The following is an 18,121-nucleotide window of genomic DNA, read 5'->3' on the forward strand; positions in this document are numbered from 1 at the left end:
TAAATATAGGTTTAAGTCAAATGGATCAAAAGTTCATGCATTTATAATTATTTAAATTCATAAAATTAAAATTTCACTGTAAAAAATGTCTTTTAAAAATTAAATGAAATGAAAAAAAAACAAAAAAAATGAAAAAAAAAACTGAATTGAAAGAAAACTGTATTAAATACAATGAAATCTGAAAAGTAAAGGTAAGGTAATGGGTTTTTAGTGCATTGATTGTGTATGGCCATTTATGGTTACTTAGAATATCTAATAAATTACATTTTCAAACATTGCTAATGCTCGAGTTACAATTGTATTAGACATTTATTAAGCATATTTTCTGGTATAAATTTTAACTAATTTGAAATTATATGCTTGAATATAATAAATATATTTAAAATATGCTAATGAAGCTAAATTTGATGACACATATTTCCAGCCCTTTATCCTAACTATATCAATAGTTCAGTTAAAGACAAGACATTTAATCCATAATAATTCTAATGTATTTTCATTAACAATTAGTATTGCTATGTTTGGTTTTGTTAATAATAATAATAATAATAATAATAATAATAATAATAATAACAATAATAATAATAACAATAATAATAATAATAATTCATATGTTATTAATATGTTTATTATTAAATATACATTTTCATTGTATTATTATTTTATTCTTAATATTTTGAAGCCCAAATAATCTTCCATTTTTCTCTCTTAAAGGCACAGTATGCAATAAAAGCTTGTTTGATTTCTAAAGTTACATTCAGATTGCCAAGTTGCTGTACTGTTGGTTGTCTAGCAGCTGTCCTACTTGACAACTTCAAGGAGAGGAATACGTGAACTTCTCTTCCTCTTCCGTTAGCAGTAGGCGTTTCTGTAACTCAATTGGTAGAGCAAGGGCATAGCTACGCCAAGATCATGGATTTAATTCATTGGAGACACAAAAACTGATGAAATTTATCTCTTGAATGCACTGCAAGTGGCTTTGGCTACATGCTTTTGCCAAATGCATAAATATAAATGTAAATGCTCTTTGGCGTATGCATTGCATTGCAGCACATTTGCATAGAGCTGAACTCTCGCCAATGGACTGCCTCAAATCACCTCAAATTGTCAAACGTAGTTGAAAGTGAGTTACTTTTTTGTCATTTCATTATAGTGAAAATGGTGACAAAAGATCAGAGTGGGTGGAAAGTTGTCACATAAAACTCGATTTTGATTGTTGTCAAAACAAACCTTGAGGCACATATTAAATATGCTTAAAGATGTTGTTCTTGGTTTATTTAAATTTAATTTAGCAATAGCTATTAACTTCTACGCTTGGCTTTAATTTATTGTGTCTATTTTTTGCCTGCTATTACAAGACAATGCTTTCCCATCATTAACAATTTTTTTGCCAATCCGTCATCTTGGTGTATTATGGTTAGTGGTCAACCGATATACCACTGAGGCCGATATATCATACAATAACGGTTATTGTTCAAATATCGACACTGACCGATAAGTATTTCTGATTAGTTGAGGATTTGTTTGAGCCTGACCTGTGTTTGCTAAGGATAGAAATTTATCTAATTGACCTTATTCTTCACTGCAGAAATGCGCTTTTGAGCTTGTTTTAGAACTTCCTATTCAATTGGCTATAGGAGAAATAACCGGAATAATAAACAGTAGAAAACGGTCAAACTACTTGCTCGACAAACAAATGTGTTCACCATGAAAATTAAATAATGTTGTCTAAAAAATGTGGGTTGAGAACTTGTACATTAAGGAGCGGTATTTAACCGTTTAATTGATTTCCAGGGGAATTTTTGTAAAGTTGTTTTCAAAATAGGATTTTTGTTTTTGATTTTAATTAACTTAGAGCAGGACTGCCCAAACTTTTTCATATGAAGGGCCAAAAACCAAATATCATTGAGAGCTATGGGCTGAAGGTGAATATACCAAACTATATTACATTATTACAAGTTATTACAATCATAAATATATTACATATTACAAGTTCATTCATTCATTTATTTTCTTTTTGGCTTAGTCCTTTTATTAATCAGGGGTCGCTACAGATTAATATATATATGTGTGTGTGTGTGTGTGTGTGTGTGTGTGTGTGTGTGTGTGTGTGTGTGTGTGTGTGTGTGTGTGTGTGTGTGTGTGTGTGTGTGTGTGTGTGTGTGTGTGTGTGTGTGTGTGTGTGTGTGTATATATATATATATATATATATATGGTTTCCAATACACACAAACTTCAGAAAATACTGAGTGTAAGAATTTTTTGTCATGCACAACTCTACTTTGAATGTATTAAAGATGTGTGAAAGCTGTTGTTGTTAAATCTTCTATCAGACATATGAGAAAAACACGTTCTTAGTCACAAGGGACTAGGCTAGTACTTTTTTAGTGAAGAAAATCTGTATTTCAGCAAACTGTGATTGGTGGGATCGCCAAGGAGGCAGTGATTGTGCACCACGATGACCTGACATCAAAGAGAAAGCATTGCCAAACAGCATTGTCACATTTACAGAAAGGGATGGAATCAATTATTATTGTTAGTTCTATTAATTTTTATTTAAAAAAAAAAAATTGCAGTGGGGCGGCATGGTGGCTCAGTGCTTAGCACTGTTGCCTCACAGCTAGAAGGTCGCTGATTTAGGTCTCAGCTGGGTCAGTTGGCATTTCTGTGTGGAGTTTGCATGTTCTTTTTTTGTTGGGGTGGGTTTCCTCCGGGTGCTCTGGTTTCCCCCACAGTCCAAAGACATGCACTATATGTGAATTGAACAAGCTAAATTGGTCAAAGTGTATGAGTGTGTGTGTGTGTGTGAATGCGAGAGCTGCGTAAAGCAAATGCTGGAATAGTTGGCGGTTCTTTTCGCAATGGCGACCCCTGATAAAAAAGGTACTAAGCTGAAGGAACATAAATGAAATTTAGCAGCACAAAAAGCATTCCCATTAACAGCAAATTTACACAGTAGTTTGCATGAAAGGAATCAATTTAGAGACTTTAAAATTGTTTAATTGTCAGACCCCCTAGTTTTTCGCTATTCCGTGATCGCTGAATCCAACGCAAAATCAACAAAAAGTCGCAGATTTTTGCGAACCTGCAAAATTCCTAATTTCAACAAAAAATATTCACAAAAAATGTAAATAATCTAATAAAACATTCAACTCCAAACCATATAATCAAATTATATTTATTTCAGTGTGCAATTAATTGTTTTACATGACTTATAGACGTCGCATACGCAGAGCATGTGATATATTTGATTCTCTCTCGAAAAATGACGTCACACCTGCGTCGTCACGATCCACACATTAAATGGGAGCGGGGAATTGTTTTGCAGCCTGTGCAGTAAGCAGACACAGATGAAACGCAAATAATTTATATGTTAAGTCAATACAAAGATTGGATTAGAAATCCTGTGGCGCGAATCGGGCATTTGAACGTGACCGAATTGAAGGACATTATTTGTGCTTTACATGTATGGTTGATATTATGATCTGTGTAAAATTTATAAATTTTTTCACTTAAATCTTTCCCTGCAGTTAACGAGAGAAAATGTTTGCGGCAATCAGTGTTTAAGGTTTATTACGGTAGGGGAAGTCCTAACGCATGTCCCAAGTGAGGTAGCACACCTGATGCCAGATGCTCCTGGAGGGATATCTGAGAAAATGTAAGATTGTGGATAAAATTAAGAATTATACAACCTTACTATGGTTTAATCCCTACAGTTTTAATTCTTGTTTTGACAAAAGACCAAAATAAAGAAGCTTTATTTTTATGATTTGTGTTATGGTCAATGTGTCAGATTGCTACCTAATATGGTAAATAAGAATTTTTATATTTAAATATATTTTTTATCGTATATTTCTGAGAATTGCTGCCACAAAATCAGTCATTTTTAGCGCAAGTAATCACAAAAAAATCTTGAAAATCTAGGGGGGCTGAATAGTGCTACTACTATAATTTTGGGCCAAGTTTCATAACTGTGTTTCTATGGGCAGCTAAAATCAAACTAAATACACTGAAAGTCATTTGAAGTCCAGTGTAGGCTGTACCCAGCCATTGTTCTTCATTTTCTCATTTGTATTCAACGGCATAAAGCAAATCCTACAGATATAGAATGTCATCAAGGTGAGCAAGCGATGATATGGGTGAACTATTCCATTATTGTGAAAATCTAAAAATTTCAGTCCATTCGTTCTTTCCTCGCACATTACAGTACGATCGCCGAAGTGTGTAGTATTTGTCCGTGGTGCCCTTCCTGAATGGCTGTCAGTAAAGGTGTCCTTTTCAAGGTGTTAATTCTCCAGGAGTTTTACTTTCTATGTTCAGTCGTAGCCAGGCAACAGTACAATAATGGCTCCACTCCATCACACCCCCGATCACACAGAGAAAGAGAATGTGCGTATATCTATGTGTGTGTGTGTGTGGATGGTTTGCTGGCTCTCTAGTACACACTGCTCTCAGGGAGTGTGTGATAATCACTGCTATGGCAACGGTTTCCAGTACCAGGATGTGAATGTGGCGCGCCGCATGCTGCCGCCGGTGGGTTATCGCTCTCACTTCCTCATTCCCCTCACCTCCACTCATCCGTGCTGCATTGTAACTGTTGAATGCAAGTGTCAACTGTTGATTTGAACTCAGTTTAATTGCCATTACTTAGCAGCACAGCTACTCAATACAACTTAAAAAAACGTCCTTGTTGTTTTGCTAGTTTCTTTTCAATGCTTAGAATTGAATATTTTTTTAAAAGGGTTTTCGGTGCAGTTTGATCAAGCAATTTTATGTGTGCAGGCACGTAGTCGCATGCTGCGTCTTTGTCCAACTTTCTTATATAAAAGGGAATGGCTGTTGCTTGAAAAGCAGGAGGCGGTAAACACAAAATCCAAATCAATGCTGTTCGTTTTTGGCTAATCGAACATCGTTCTCAATACACACAAAGCCTCAGGATGTTTGTTCACTTTGTTGGCCTGCAGGGAGATTGTACAGTAGCTTTACCTGCTTTTAATATGGCTTCTCTTTTTTTCTTTAAATTGGACCATGAAAATTGAGTAATTTTGTCTAAGAAAAGTGGGTTGAGAACTTTTACATCAAGGAGAATAATAGGATTATTAAAAATAGGATTTTTGTTTTTGATTATAATTAACCCAGAGCAGGACTGCCCAAACTTTTTCGTATGAAGGGCCAAAAACTATATATCATTGAGAGCCATGGGCTGAAGGTAAATATACCAAACTATATTACATTAAAGTTCATTCATTCATTCATTTTCTTTTTGGCTTAGTCCTTTTATTAATCAGGGGTCGCTACAGTGGAATGAACCGCCAACTTATCCAGCATATGTTTTTACACAGCGAATGCCCTTCCAGCTGCAACCCATCTCTGGCAAACAATCATACACACTCATTCACCTGTACCGCATGTCTTGGGGAAACCGGAGCACCCGGAGGAAACCCACGCAAACGCAGGAAGAACATGCAAACTCCACACAGAAATGCCAACTGACCCAGCCGATGCTTGAACCAGCGACCTTCTTGCTGTGAGGCGACTGCACTACCTAATGCACCACTGCGTCGCCCATTACATTAAAGTTGCATTGGGTAATTTCCTAATTCATTTCCTAATATTTCAAAATAAATACAAAAAACATAACTTTAAATTGTATTACCTAATGCAGTATAACTTTTAGATAATAACTCATTGCAATAAAAACATAAACAATCACATCTATATTGCAGTGGAGTGCTAAATAGTAAAGCAAAATCTGCCTATACTGTGCGTTGTCAGGTGACAGTATGTACATTTAAACAAAATCTGATTAATTTACACCATCTAATTGAAAGATTTAATTTCAGTTATACTTTTAACAACAAAACAAACAAATGGTTACATTCAATTTGAATTGACAATCTGGAAACCAAATCCCATCATTCTCCCTCTCTTCTCCGATAGGATGGTGGGCCAAAACTGCGGGCCCTAGTTTAGGCATCTTTGACCTAGAGCAATGGTGTCAAACTCACTTCCTGGAGGGCCACAGCTTGGTAGAGTTTACCTCTTACCACCTCCAACTCACACCTGCCTAACCTTTGCTGTTGGGGATGTTTTCATGCACTCTGGGTGATTTTGAGTTTTAATTTAGGCACAACGTTCTCTTTGTTTCAGCAAATGGAATGATTTTTGGTGACATCTTATTTTGACACATATTTTGGAAAAATGCTTTAAAAATGTAAAAAAATGTAACAATACACCCTGGGCAAATTGATAAGTCTTTCATTATGTTCCGGATTGTTTTAACTGATTGACTTCTATTATAATGACATTTTTGGATTACAAAGCCATGACACTATATTATCATGCATTATTGGTTGTTGCTGGTTTTCCCTTTAGGGAAGAGGTAAAAATATAAATTTTTATATTGATCATCAGTTGCAGTACAAAAAAGTTTAGTTTCTGGCTTCTAAATGGAGTATTGTTTGTGTGTTTGTGTGCTCTCAGAACATAGTAAACATACAGAAGTAAGTTTATTTATGCACACACACTATAATCAGCTGTATCACTCCATATGACTCTGTATAAAAGGAAGAAACATTTATGGCATAGGCCTATCTAAAGGGTTAATGGTGCCAATTGTTGATCAACAGTAAAAATTACACGTTTAATCTCTTCCCAACAGGGAAATCCACCAAATTTAAGAATACATGATTATATGCTGTCATGACTTTGCAATCAAAAAATGTCATTATAATGGAAGTCAACAGGGCAAAAACAGCCACGAACATAATGAAATGGTAGTAGATTTGAGCAGTACACAAGGGTTAATAGTCTCTAGTAGTTTTGAACACCTTGAGTAGTTGGATCATCTGTTTTTTTTCGGGTTGGAGCTGAAACCCGAAAAACAAAGTTTAGCTCCATCCTGATCAAACACACATGTGTGTAGCTTTTCAATGATCTTGAAAAAACCGATTAGCATGTTGAGGTGTGTTTTATTTAGTGTTGGAGCAAAACTCTGTAGGACACTGACCCTCTAGGACCGAGTTTGTCCATCCCTGTCTAGCGTTAGTGGCTGAATGACTTAATATTTTTGGAAGTTGAGTTTTATTATTATTAAGTTTGAGTCAATATTGACAAGCCTCTGATGACGTCATACAAGACAAGATGCAAATATATTGCAAAATGCCACAATTTGCGATTTAATTACAGGACAAATATGTTTGCATTCTGTTTGTACATTGCAAAAACAATTCTTCTACCAATGACTAGTTGTAGTTTGAAACAAATGCATTGGCAACACTTTTATTTCGTTAATAACGCAACATTAGAACAGGCAAATTTTATTGCTAAATAAATGCAGTCAACACATTGATATGTTCTTCTAAGAATGTAACAAAAGCAGATATTTCATTGCAAAACACTGATTCATGGCTCAAAATCTTACTCAAGTCGGAAAGTTTTATTCAATGAGCCACTTCCATGTGTAAAACTGACATGTTCAGGTCAAAAACCATGTGATCTGCACAGTGAGACTAATCGCTGTCAATCAAAAAAGCTTCATGGCAGAGCATTAAAGTTGACCAGTTGATTTAATTGGTGAACAGTGGTTCTTGAGGTCCTTGGTTCGCTATGAGAGTATTGTGGTGCACCACAATCGTAGTGTGTGGTAGCTGTTAGTTTACTCTAATTATGCATGTTGTTGCTTTTCTCCTTTGCTGAGTCTCTATTAAATTCTGACCGTGGTTATGAGCTTTACAATAAGCTTTCATTTGGTTAATGTTTGTTTATTTTCTAGCATATTGGAAATTAACAATATACAGCATTTGTTAATCGTAGTTTTACGAATATACAATACCTGACATAAGTCTTATAGTTCTCAGTTGTAAGAGCAACAAATAATAACTTCTAGGTGATCATTTGGAAAAATGGCAGAAGGTAGATTTTTCTAATGAATCATCTTTTTAGCATACCAATCATCACAAATACTGCAGAAGACCTATTGGAACTATAGGTTCCAATTATGGTTTGGGGTTACATTCAGTATGGGGGTATGCGAGAGATCTGCAGAGTGGATGGCAACATCAGCAGCCTGAGGGATCAAGACATTTGTGCTGCATATTATATTTCAAACCACAGGAGAGGGCAAATCCTTCAGCAGGATTGTGCTTCTTCTCATACTTCAGCCTCCACATCAAATGTCCTGAAAGCAAAGACGGTTAAGGTGCTCCAGGATTGGTCAACCCAGTAACCAGAGTTGAACATTATTAAGCATGTCTGGGATAAGATGAAAGAGGAGGCACTGCAGATGAATCCAAAGAATCTTGATGAACTCTGGGAGTCCTGCAAGAGTGCTTTCTTTGCCATTCCAGATGACTTTATCAGGTTATTTGAGTCATTGCAGTATGGATGCAGTCCTCCAAGCTCATCAGAGTCATACATAATATTCATTCTTTTTCCACTGCAGCATGACTTTATATTCTATACTGTACATTATTTCTGTTAACATTACTTTTGCCTTTCATATATGCCACTTCTGATACTAAATGATCAACTGGAAGTCAAGTTATTATTTGTTGTTCCTAAAACTTTACTAAGACTATTGTCAGGTTGTGTACTAATGTGTTATTAAAACCCAAAGCTATTCTTGTTAATATTAGTTAATGTACTGTGAGTTACACGAGTTAACAATAAATCACTATTTATTGGTTTACAATGAATAACTATTTATATTAACTAACTTTAACAAAGACAATAAATACTGTAGTGAATGTATTGCTCATTGTTTGTGAATACTTTAGCGAATGAACAGTGGCGTAGTGGACGGGCCCGCACCGCGGGGAGGCCCCGCGTGATTAGGGGGCCCCACGTCGTCGCGATTTTCAATAATTGAAAATAAGGAACCGCAATAATCAAACTCTTGGGAACAACTGTGGTCGGAACCAAAGTTCACGGGTCTGTGTTCTCTGAACACCTCTCAAGCGGTGGACTACTTCATTCTGATTGCTTGCCGCCGAACCGCGTCATAGCCAATGAAGACGCGCCGCTGTTTCTCGCCGCCGGTTCTCGTTAAAAATGAATGACTTCTGGCTACTTTGACGCTCTCGCCGCTTTCGGTTTGTGATCGCTCCTCAGTTTGTGAAGGTTTCCCCGCGTTGTCGCTCCACTCCGCCTCCTTTCCCCGCTCCTCAATTTGTGACATAGATATATACACTAGATATTGCATAGGGACCCTGAGTATGCGTCAATAGCACCACCACATTGGTACAGTGCTCCCATGACAAATGTCATTCAACCGCACTAGTCAAGACAAGTGTTATTACGTGAAGATGCGGGACTTTAGCGCTGTCTACAGGTGTAGTAACGAGCAAACAAAGAAAACAAAGCACAAAGGCAGAACACTTCATAGGTAAGATTAGGTTGTTTACGTTTTTGTATGTTCTGAACTTTTGTGCTAATCAGGTAACGTTATTGAGGATAACAGTCACTTACTGAATTCACCATACGGCAAAGCAGCTCCAACTCGCTCTAAATACTCGGGTTATGCTAGTTCATATGCAAAAGAAATATGACGAGATGCTGTGGTACCAGAAACTTGTATTGTCGGCTAGTGAAGGAGTCGTTCATAATGGAGATTCATTCACAAACGAATCGCTCCCTCCGTCAGTATGAGAAGTGAAAGCAGGAGAGGAGCTGTGTTTCAGGACACGAATTTGATCAAATTTAACAGGAAGGGTAGTACTCTGTACACACAAACACAAGCTTTTTGTCAGGAATACCCGTGCGGTCACTGATCCATCAATGTAGAAAAGTGATGTAAAATTATAAGTTTTGTAGTTTAAAAAAAATTGCATACTAACATCCAGGAAAACCCCTGATCATAGATATATGTGTATATCTCTGGCTCTGCCCCCCCTCAACTGGGGGCCCCGTCGGTGATCCCTGCAGGGGGGCCTCCGCATTTTGCGCTACGCCACTGCGAATGAAACCTTATTGTAAAGTGTTACCAAATTATAAGAAAGTTAATATTAATTCATTAGTTTTAGCAGAATGTTTATGTTTTTCTTTTGATCAGATTTGAAATCTGAGCACAATAAACAGGTTAATATTAACGTCAGTAAATGATGAGAGACATTTCTTTTCCTAAGTTCATTATTCTTCGAAATGATAGACATGTCAGTTTGCATTATAAGTAACACTTGCTGAGGTGAGTCACCTCTTGGTAATATTTTTTAAAATAGCATGTGTGTTACCTGTCAGTACTGTGGAACAGACGCTGTTTGGTGGAGGTGTGAATATAACGCAGTCAACCTTGTTATAATTGGGTGGCATTTAATTAGACTCCAGCAATTAAACATATGCTGTGCAGTGACTTTTAAAACAATGCTTTAACTACATATGGTTTTATAACAAGAAAAATATACATATTTACATATCAGCAAAATAAAATAATTTTTTTAAATGTACCTGCTTGTATATATTTGCGTCGTGTTTTATATGAGCTAAAGTTCAAATGGTCGGGGACTGTACATTTCAAGTAAATTGCAGTAAATTGCATTCCATTTATTGCGTAAATGTAGTAAAATTGCAGGGAAAAAATGTTAATCATACTAAAAAAATAATCCTGTAATATCTTTTAATGGAAAAGCTGAATTTGAAAGCATTTATAAATGTTGTTTTAGTATCATGGAGTAGGGATGTGGCGGTATGACCCAAATTCTGTTTTACTATATGAGTAATTTTATTTCACTATTTAGTTATTCCAGAAAATCAACAAAAAAGGCGGTTAAACTTTAAAACTTTAGAAATGAAAAGGATTTCACCTTTTTATTGGACCTTGTTAAATATAGCAGGGATTTTTGCTGATATATTAACATCTTTTGGCTGAGCTGATGCCGATATGATTTCTGTTTGTGTGCTTTTGAGAAGTGCTAATTTATAGGCTAGTTTACAGAATCAGATTTAATATTTTTATATCTACATAAGTCTTAGCTTCTAACACTAAATTAAATTCAGACTTATGATTTTTTATTTTTTGGCCCCAACTGATGCGTTGTTCCTAGATGGAACAAATTTTTTTGTACATTTTTAGTATTATCAGAGCAGCCGTAGCTTGATGCTGGTTGGTAGCAGTATATTAAAGAAAAGAGATAAATGGAGCAGATACTGAATTAATCTCTGGATGATTAATCCTTTTTCCGACAAATAAATCAACCAAGACTAAGCATTTATTGCGTAACTTCATGTTTTGGTGTTTTACTTTTATTTTTATCAGTCTAATGTGAAACCTTTGTGTTTATGGGGTGTGTATTAGGATCTGGGTGATCAGTTAGTGTCAGAGGCTGTAGTGATACAGAAGTGGTGTTTAATTTACTGAGAAATATTTTAAATCAAGTTATTCTTTACTCACATTCAATGTCGAAGGGTGAAAGTTCACATTATATTGCTGACTCTTAGTTTCATGAGCAGCTTCTTGCTCAGGCTCACACACACTGCATGTGAGCTTGCCACACCCACTTACAGTATTTACATGTCATGCCATACACCAAATAAAAAAAAAATGTTATGGTATTTTTTCTTCTGAATTGATAAATATATACCGTAATACTGCCAATGTCTTTTTAAGGTAAGTCATTTCACTCGGCGGCCATCCTAAAACACCTCTCGGGCTGTATGCTTAAGCATTCTGTTTGAATGGGGAAATTTCTCAAAACTGCTTGCTAAGGTTACGATTACATTTCATTTCAGGAATCATCAAGAAAATTAAACAACAACTGTGTCTTAATTTCCATTTTTAAATGTTCATATTACACAAAATCTGCAAAAACTCACGTCTGGTCCGAGCTCCGAGAATTTTCATTTCAAAGCGATTGCTGATTGGCTCCTGTATGAAAAGGTGGGGCTTCATTCACCATATTGACAGTTACACTTTTCCCCATTCAAAAGGATACGAGTGACATGTCTTGTGCATTCTATAGTCTTTGATACCACCCGGTTCTATATATATATATACATATACATATATATATATATATATATATATATATATATATATATATATATATATATATATATATATATATATATATATATATACATTGAAGAAATTGAACAATGAAAATTAAACTAGCAGAAATAAGTTTGATAGTAAACATTTAAGTAAAATAAAATGTATCAAATATAAATAAACAACAGGCATTATTTTAACTTTATGGTTAGTCTTAGTAAATGTAATAAATCACTTGAAAAAAAATTTACTCGTCGTTTTCTCACTCTACAGTTCCATTATACACTGGCAAAATGTCCATTTTTGGGTGAACTATCCTTTTAACAAAAAAAACCCCAACATTTCACCAGCCTAATTTTGTTGTTTCTCCAAGGCTAGCAAATTTTCCAGACAACTCTCTAATCAGCTTTGTAAATACATAGACTATAGTTTTGAATGCCTCTTTTTAAAACCTTCAAAGACAGCTCTTCTCATCTTATCGCATATATATATATATTCGTTACAGCATTTTGCACCTCTAGATGCTCTTATTAGAGCAACTCTCTCTTGCTCTTGACACACTTCACTTTGGGAAAGCTGCATGCTCAGGAATGAGAAAGCCTGGAGCAGGATCTGGATGATGCACTTGTGCCGTGAGCAAACCCCATCTAACGGGGCACCTATGCTTCTATGGGCAGTGTCCGATATAATGACTTTGAGATTTTCTGATTCCTCCACCATTCCTGCATCAGGAACGTCCGCTCATTTACGGCCAGACTCAGACACATCGACTTTTAATGGTGATTGATGTTTTGAGCTCCCTTGCATTTAACACCGAGGAGAAAAAGGAGAGAAGGAGAAATGCTTGTGGGCGATTGCTGAAGGAGATGAAAAACATTGGGATGGAGAGAAATTCGAGAGAAAGAAAGAAGAGAACAGGCTAGTTAGTCCTCCATGTCTGATTCGGGATTGATGCTCTGGGCCGGCAGGGGCTGTTTGTGTCAGGGCTGAACTTTTTGAGAGCTGCTTAAAACTTTTAATGCTGTTTCTGCCAGCGCTAAATTTGCCCCCCAAAGCCCCAGGTCTGCCATCAGCATGAATGCTCGCTGAAGGGCTAATGCCCTGTGTGTTTGTTGATCTGTGTATGTGTGACGGTTCGGGTCAGTGCGCTCCTTTGTAACAGATGTTTCAGAGTGCCTGTCCACATATATAAATCCATCAGCACTCAAGTGAGCTCTCGGATACTGTAAATATTGTGAATGTATATGTAAGAAAGAGCATGCAATATGTGTATTCGTTGCTCTGCAGCATTTTGATGTAAATTTATTTTGCTTCATTTGAGTTAAGAATCCGTGTGAGGTTTAAACGCGTCTGTCTGGATTCAAACTTCTTTCATAAACTGTTATTAATTGTGTTAATTAAAAAGATGAATAGAAATTGTGATCCAAACTAAATGTGTAATGACAAATTTAAAGACCATTATTATTATGTTGTTATTACAACTAAAACATTACACTACCTGACAAAAGTCTTGTCAGCTTTCCAAATTTTTAGAAACAACAAGTAATAACTTGACTTCTAGTTGATCATTTGGTATCAGAAGTGGTTTATATGAAAGGCAAATGCCTCTAGTTTATTCTTATTTTACCAAAATAAAATATGATCAGGCCTTGATTTTTAATTATGTAATTAGAACAGTAAGGTCTGACTTTGCTTAGACAAGAGTCTTGTCATTTAACAGAAATATTGTCCAGTATGGAATATAAAGTCATGGTGCAGTGGAAAATGAATGAATATTGTGTATGACTCCCATGAGCTTGGAGGACTGCATCCATACATCTCTGCAATAACGTATTAATAAAGTCATCTGGAATGACAAAGAAGTCTCTTGCAGGACTTCCAGAGTTCATCAAGATTATTTGGATTCACTTCAATGCCTTCTCCTCCATCTTACATGCTCAATAATGTTCATGTCTGGGGACTGGGCTGGCCAATCCTGTAGCACCTTGACCTTTGCTTTTAGAAATTTCAATGTGGAGGCTGAAGGATGAGAAGAAGCGCTATTCTGCTGAAGAATTTGCTCTCTCCTGTGGTTTATAATGTAATGGGCAGCACAAATGTCTTGATACCTCAGGCTGTTGCCATCCACTGCAGAACTCTTGTACGCCTCCATACTGAATGTAACCCCAAACCATGATTTTTTTCTTCACCAAACTTGACTGGTCCTTGTAGGTTCCAATAGGTCTTCAGCAGTATTTGTGATGATTGGGATGCAGTTTAACAGGTGATTCATCTAAAAAAATCGACCTTCTGCCACTTTTCCAAATGATCAACTAGAAGTCAAGGTGTTACAACTCTTACAACTGGGAGCGATGATAAGACTTTTTGATTCCCATATAGTCAAATATAAATCTCAGGCGGTAAACACAACACATAACATAATATTACAACAATAACTGTTTTCTTTTATCGGACTAGACCAGTGGTGGGCAAACTCGGTCCTGGAGGGCCGGTGTCCTGCACAGTTTAGCTCCAACCCTAATCAAACACACCTGCTCATAGATTTCTTGTGATCTTAAAGACACTGATTAGCATGTTCAGGTGTGTTTGACTAGTGTTGGAACAAAACTCTGCAGGGACACCGGCCCTCAAGGATCAAGTTTGTCCATCCCTGGACTAGACAAAACACTAGGACTAGACTAGGACCTGGACTAGAGCTTCAGTTGAACTAATGAATTCACTTGAAATGGTTTGATAATGTTTTTGGTTCCTTTTCAAGACATCTTTGAGCATCTCAGAACTTCTGCTGTATATGAAGGATGAGGAAGCTCATGGTGCAGTCAAATTAATATTAAAGAATGAATATTGTGTATGTCTCTCATGAGCTTGGATGACTGCATCCATATATCTCTGCAATGACTCAAATAACTTATTAATAAAGCCATTTAGTATAATGTGGAAACTGAAATATTGGAATAATATTTAAAAAAATATATTATATATCTTACTAGTTAAATAATAATAATAATAAATAAATTTGTATTACATTCTGAAATACAAAAACAATTGTATTTGTATTATTACTATTGTCGTAAATTACATTTGCTTTTCATTATTTGAACATACCTCTGTTTTATCTTTTAATCTTTGATCTGTTTTATATTTTTGCAATGTCTCCAGGCTGCTTCACATTGTGTCTAACAACAGCCCTTAATTGCGGGAAAATCAATGTGACGCACAGTCTTGTTTTTTTTTAACTTTCCTTCGAAGCAAACTCTAGCAGATTCAGCAAACATCAGGGAGCATTTTTAAGCAGATTTTCTCCCCAAAGGTATAGCTATGTTAGAAATGTGCGTGCACACACACACACACACACACAAACCCACGCTCAACCCTCGCCCCATACTGTCTCGGCAGTCGATCATCAGATCAAATGTATTTCTGCATTTCTCCACTGAGGCCCAGAGATGGACAGTCTTTACACGAGATTGACTGAAAGAAACTGTCTGCTGGGTTTTTTGTGTGTTAGCGTGAGTTTGCAGATCAAGTGCTGCTGGAATATTGCATGACAGCTTGATATTTATTCGGATGCGGAGCAAGACACAACTGCAACAGATTCCACTTCAGGGACCACAAACACAATCATCAATACAAGCACCACCTAAGAAGACATTCAAATAAATAGTGGATTATGTTGGTCTACGTGAGAGATTTCAGATTAATTGAGATGTTTCTGTTGCGTGCGTGATTTGTGCAAACCAGTTTTCTGTTTGGCTCTTTTAGTGAAACAAATAGCTTGAGATTAAGAGTAGATTAGTTCAAGGCAGGTTTCTCAGAACGTCTTTATATTTAGAGCAGAATAGTGTTTTTGTTAGTGAAGTATTTTTTATTATAAATGCTAATCCGTCCAATATCATTGACAGTAGTGAGTTCTAGCAAAGATTATAGAATACACAAGACATGTCACTTGTATAGTTTTGAATGAGGAAAAGTGTAACAGTCAATATGGCGAATGAAGCCCCGCCTACTAGTACAGGAGCCAATCATCAATCGATAGATTGACATTTCTCCGGGCAAAGGCTCGGACCAGATGTGTGCTTTTTTCACGACAGTTTTTGTGGTCAACAAACACACTGAAATCTCAATGAATACTTGCTTCACAGACGTAAGAAATATATCAACATAAAGCTTGAAGTCTGTACTTTAAAATGAACCAACTACACTTGAAAACAAAAGTTTTTTGGTTTTGTAATCCTGTATGAAACAAACATGAGGTACAGTCCATTCTGTCAAATACACATTACGTGACAGCAGGAACTACTTAAACGCCCACAAAGTTGTAAACAAAGAGTCGCTGTCTTTCTGAAGGAGATTCAGAAATTTCAGCCATTAAAATCAAGTTGTGGATTACGTTAGATGACCAGCACGATCTGACAAAGCATTATCCAGAGGATGATCATGTGTTAAATGGCCATAAATGAGGTTGGTGTTGTGATCTCGTTCCTTTCGACTGTGCATACGCATTAGCTTGGGCAGCCTAAAAATTGGCTGATTTTGTTTAATTTGAACGTTTAGAAACTGAACTTATGAAATATTTGTTGTTTAATTTTATTGGTGATTCCAAAAATGTAATAGAATTGAAGCTTGACAAACAGTTTTGAAGAATTTGATGTTTCCCCATTCAGACAGAATGGCTGAGCATGCTGCCAAAGAGGCGTTTCAAAGATGGCCGCAGAGTGAAATTAAAAGGACTTTGGTTCTAGTAAATGGGAAACTGCATCCATGGAACTACACAGAGTATGAAACTCTTTATTATTCAGAAATTTGTGTGAGCGATACTAAAGTTCCTTTTTAAGAAATCTGTTTACTTGGCAGTCATAATTGCATAATTTCCCGTCAGTTTATCCAGGACCTATGTAAATGACCAGCCTACACTAAAACACTAAAATAAAGCATTTTTTTGATATAACATCTAAAACGTTGGCGAGATATTAATTAATTAATAGTCATTTCAAAATCTTTACCAAAGCCTCTCTAGTGGTTGGTCTTGCATGTCTGACATGTTTGTAGTTTTTTAACAGTTTTTATTCAAGTTTGCACTTCTAATCGAATTCACCTCCAACTTGTAATGTAGACTGTAAAAAATGTTGGGTTTCACAAAATTGATTTGTGTTGTTGGGACAACGTGATAGAATTCATTCAACTTATTAGTTTTCACAAATTTAAGTGGATTGAACATAAAACTATTAAGTTGTCCCAAAAAACCTTCAAGAATTGTTTTTTTCAGCTCATTTTAAATAGTTGAGTTGAGTTGTTTGAGTGTATTGTCTGCAATATTAGTGGTTAAACTACAGACGGTTCTACACTGTGAATTTCTACCAGAAATAGTAGACAGTCCAGGAGCCTTTTCAACATATACATAACATACTAATTATATTTTCAAATAATATTTAGGATAAATAATATGCAAAATGTGACTTTGTAACTGAGTCATTTACTCATTTGATTCTTACCAAATTATTGCTTTTCATTCAGAATTAAAACATTATTGTATAGCTTGGAGATGTGAAATTGTAAATCCGGATTTGACCTTATTTTCTCATTAGTTGAACGATATTTGAAAAGTATTTATCAATATTACATACAGTTTATGAGTTGTTATATGAAGACTCTGGCTGACAAACCAAACTAATCACCAGCAAACATCAACCTGAGTGTCAACTTCGTTTTTGCGCAATTTTCTTTGCTGACATCTCTAGTCAGACATCACAAGTTAAATTGCATCTGTTGTTATTAGTGTCTTCAGTGAATGACAACTTTGAGTGGCTGTTTAGTTTATCGGCTTACTTTTTGAGAATAAAATTGTAAGTGATGAAATCAAACAAAAGAAATTGTAGACAGGAAAGAAAAAAGCTCTAGTTTGATTTACATTTTTGCATGCCAAATATAGATTGTAGACGGCGTGGTGGCGCAGTGGAGAGCGCTGTCATCTCACAGCATAAAGGTCCCCGGTTTAAGCCTCAGCTGGGTCAGTTGGCATTTGGTGTGGAGTTTGCATGTTCTCCCCGTGTTCGTGTGGATTTTTCCGAGTCCTCCGGTTTCCCCCACAAGTCCAAAGACATGCGCTATAGGGGAATTGGGTAAGCTAAATTGTCTAGT

The 18,121-nt window shown here is 36.1% G+C and overlaps 1 protein-coding gene across 3 annotated transcripts in view; it reads left to right on the forward strand.

Annotated features, from left to right (window-relative positions):
• chchd6a (coiled-coil-helix-coiled-coil-helix domain containing 6a) overlaps positions 1 to 18,121 on the forward strand; it is a 135,398-nt gene that overhangs the window by 92,091 nt on the left and 25,186 nt on the right. The gene's annotated exons all lie outside the window — the stretch shown is intronic.

The sequence above is a fragment of the Danio rerio genome, chromosome 23 (genome assembly GCF_049306965.1).
Source record: "Danio rerio strain Tuebingen ecotype United States chromosome 23, GRCz12tu, whole genome shotgun sequence".
Lineage (NCBI taxonomy): Eukaryota > Metazoa > Chordata > Actinopteri > Cypriniformes > Danionidae > Danio > Danio rerio.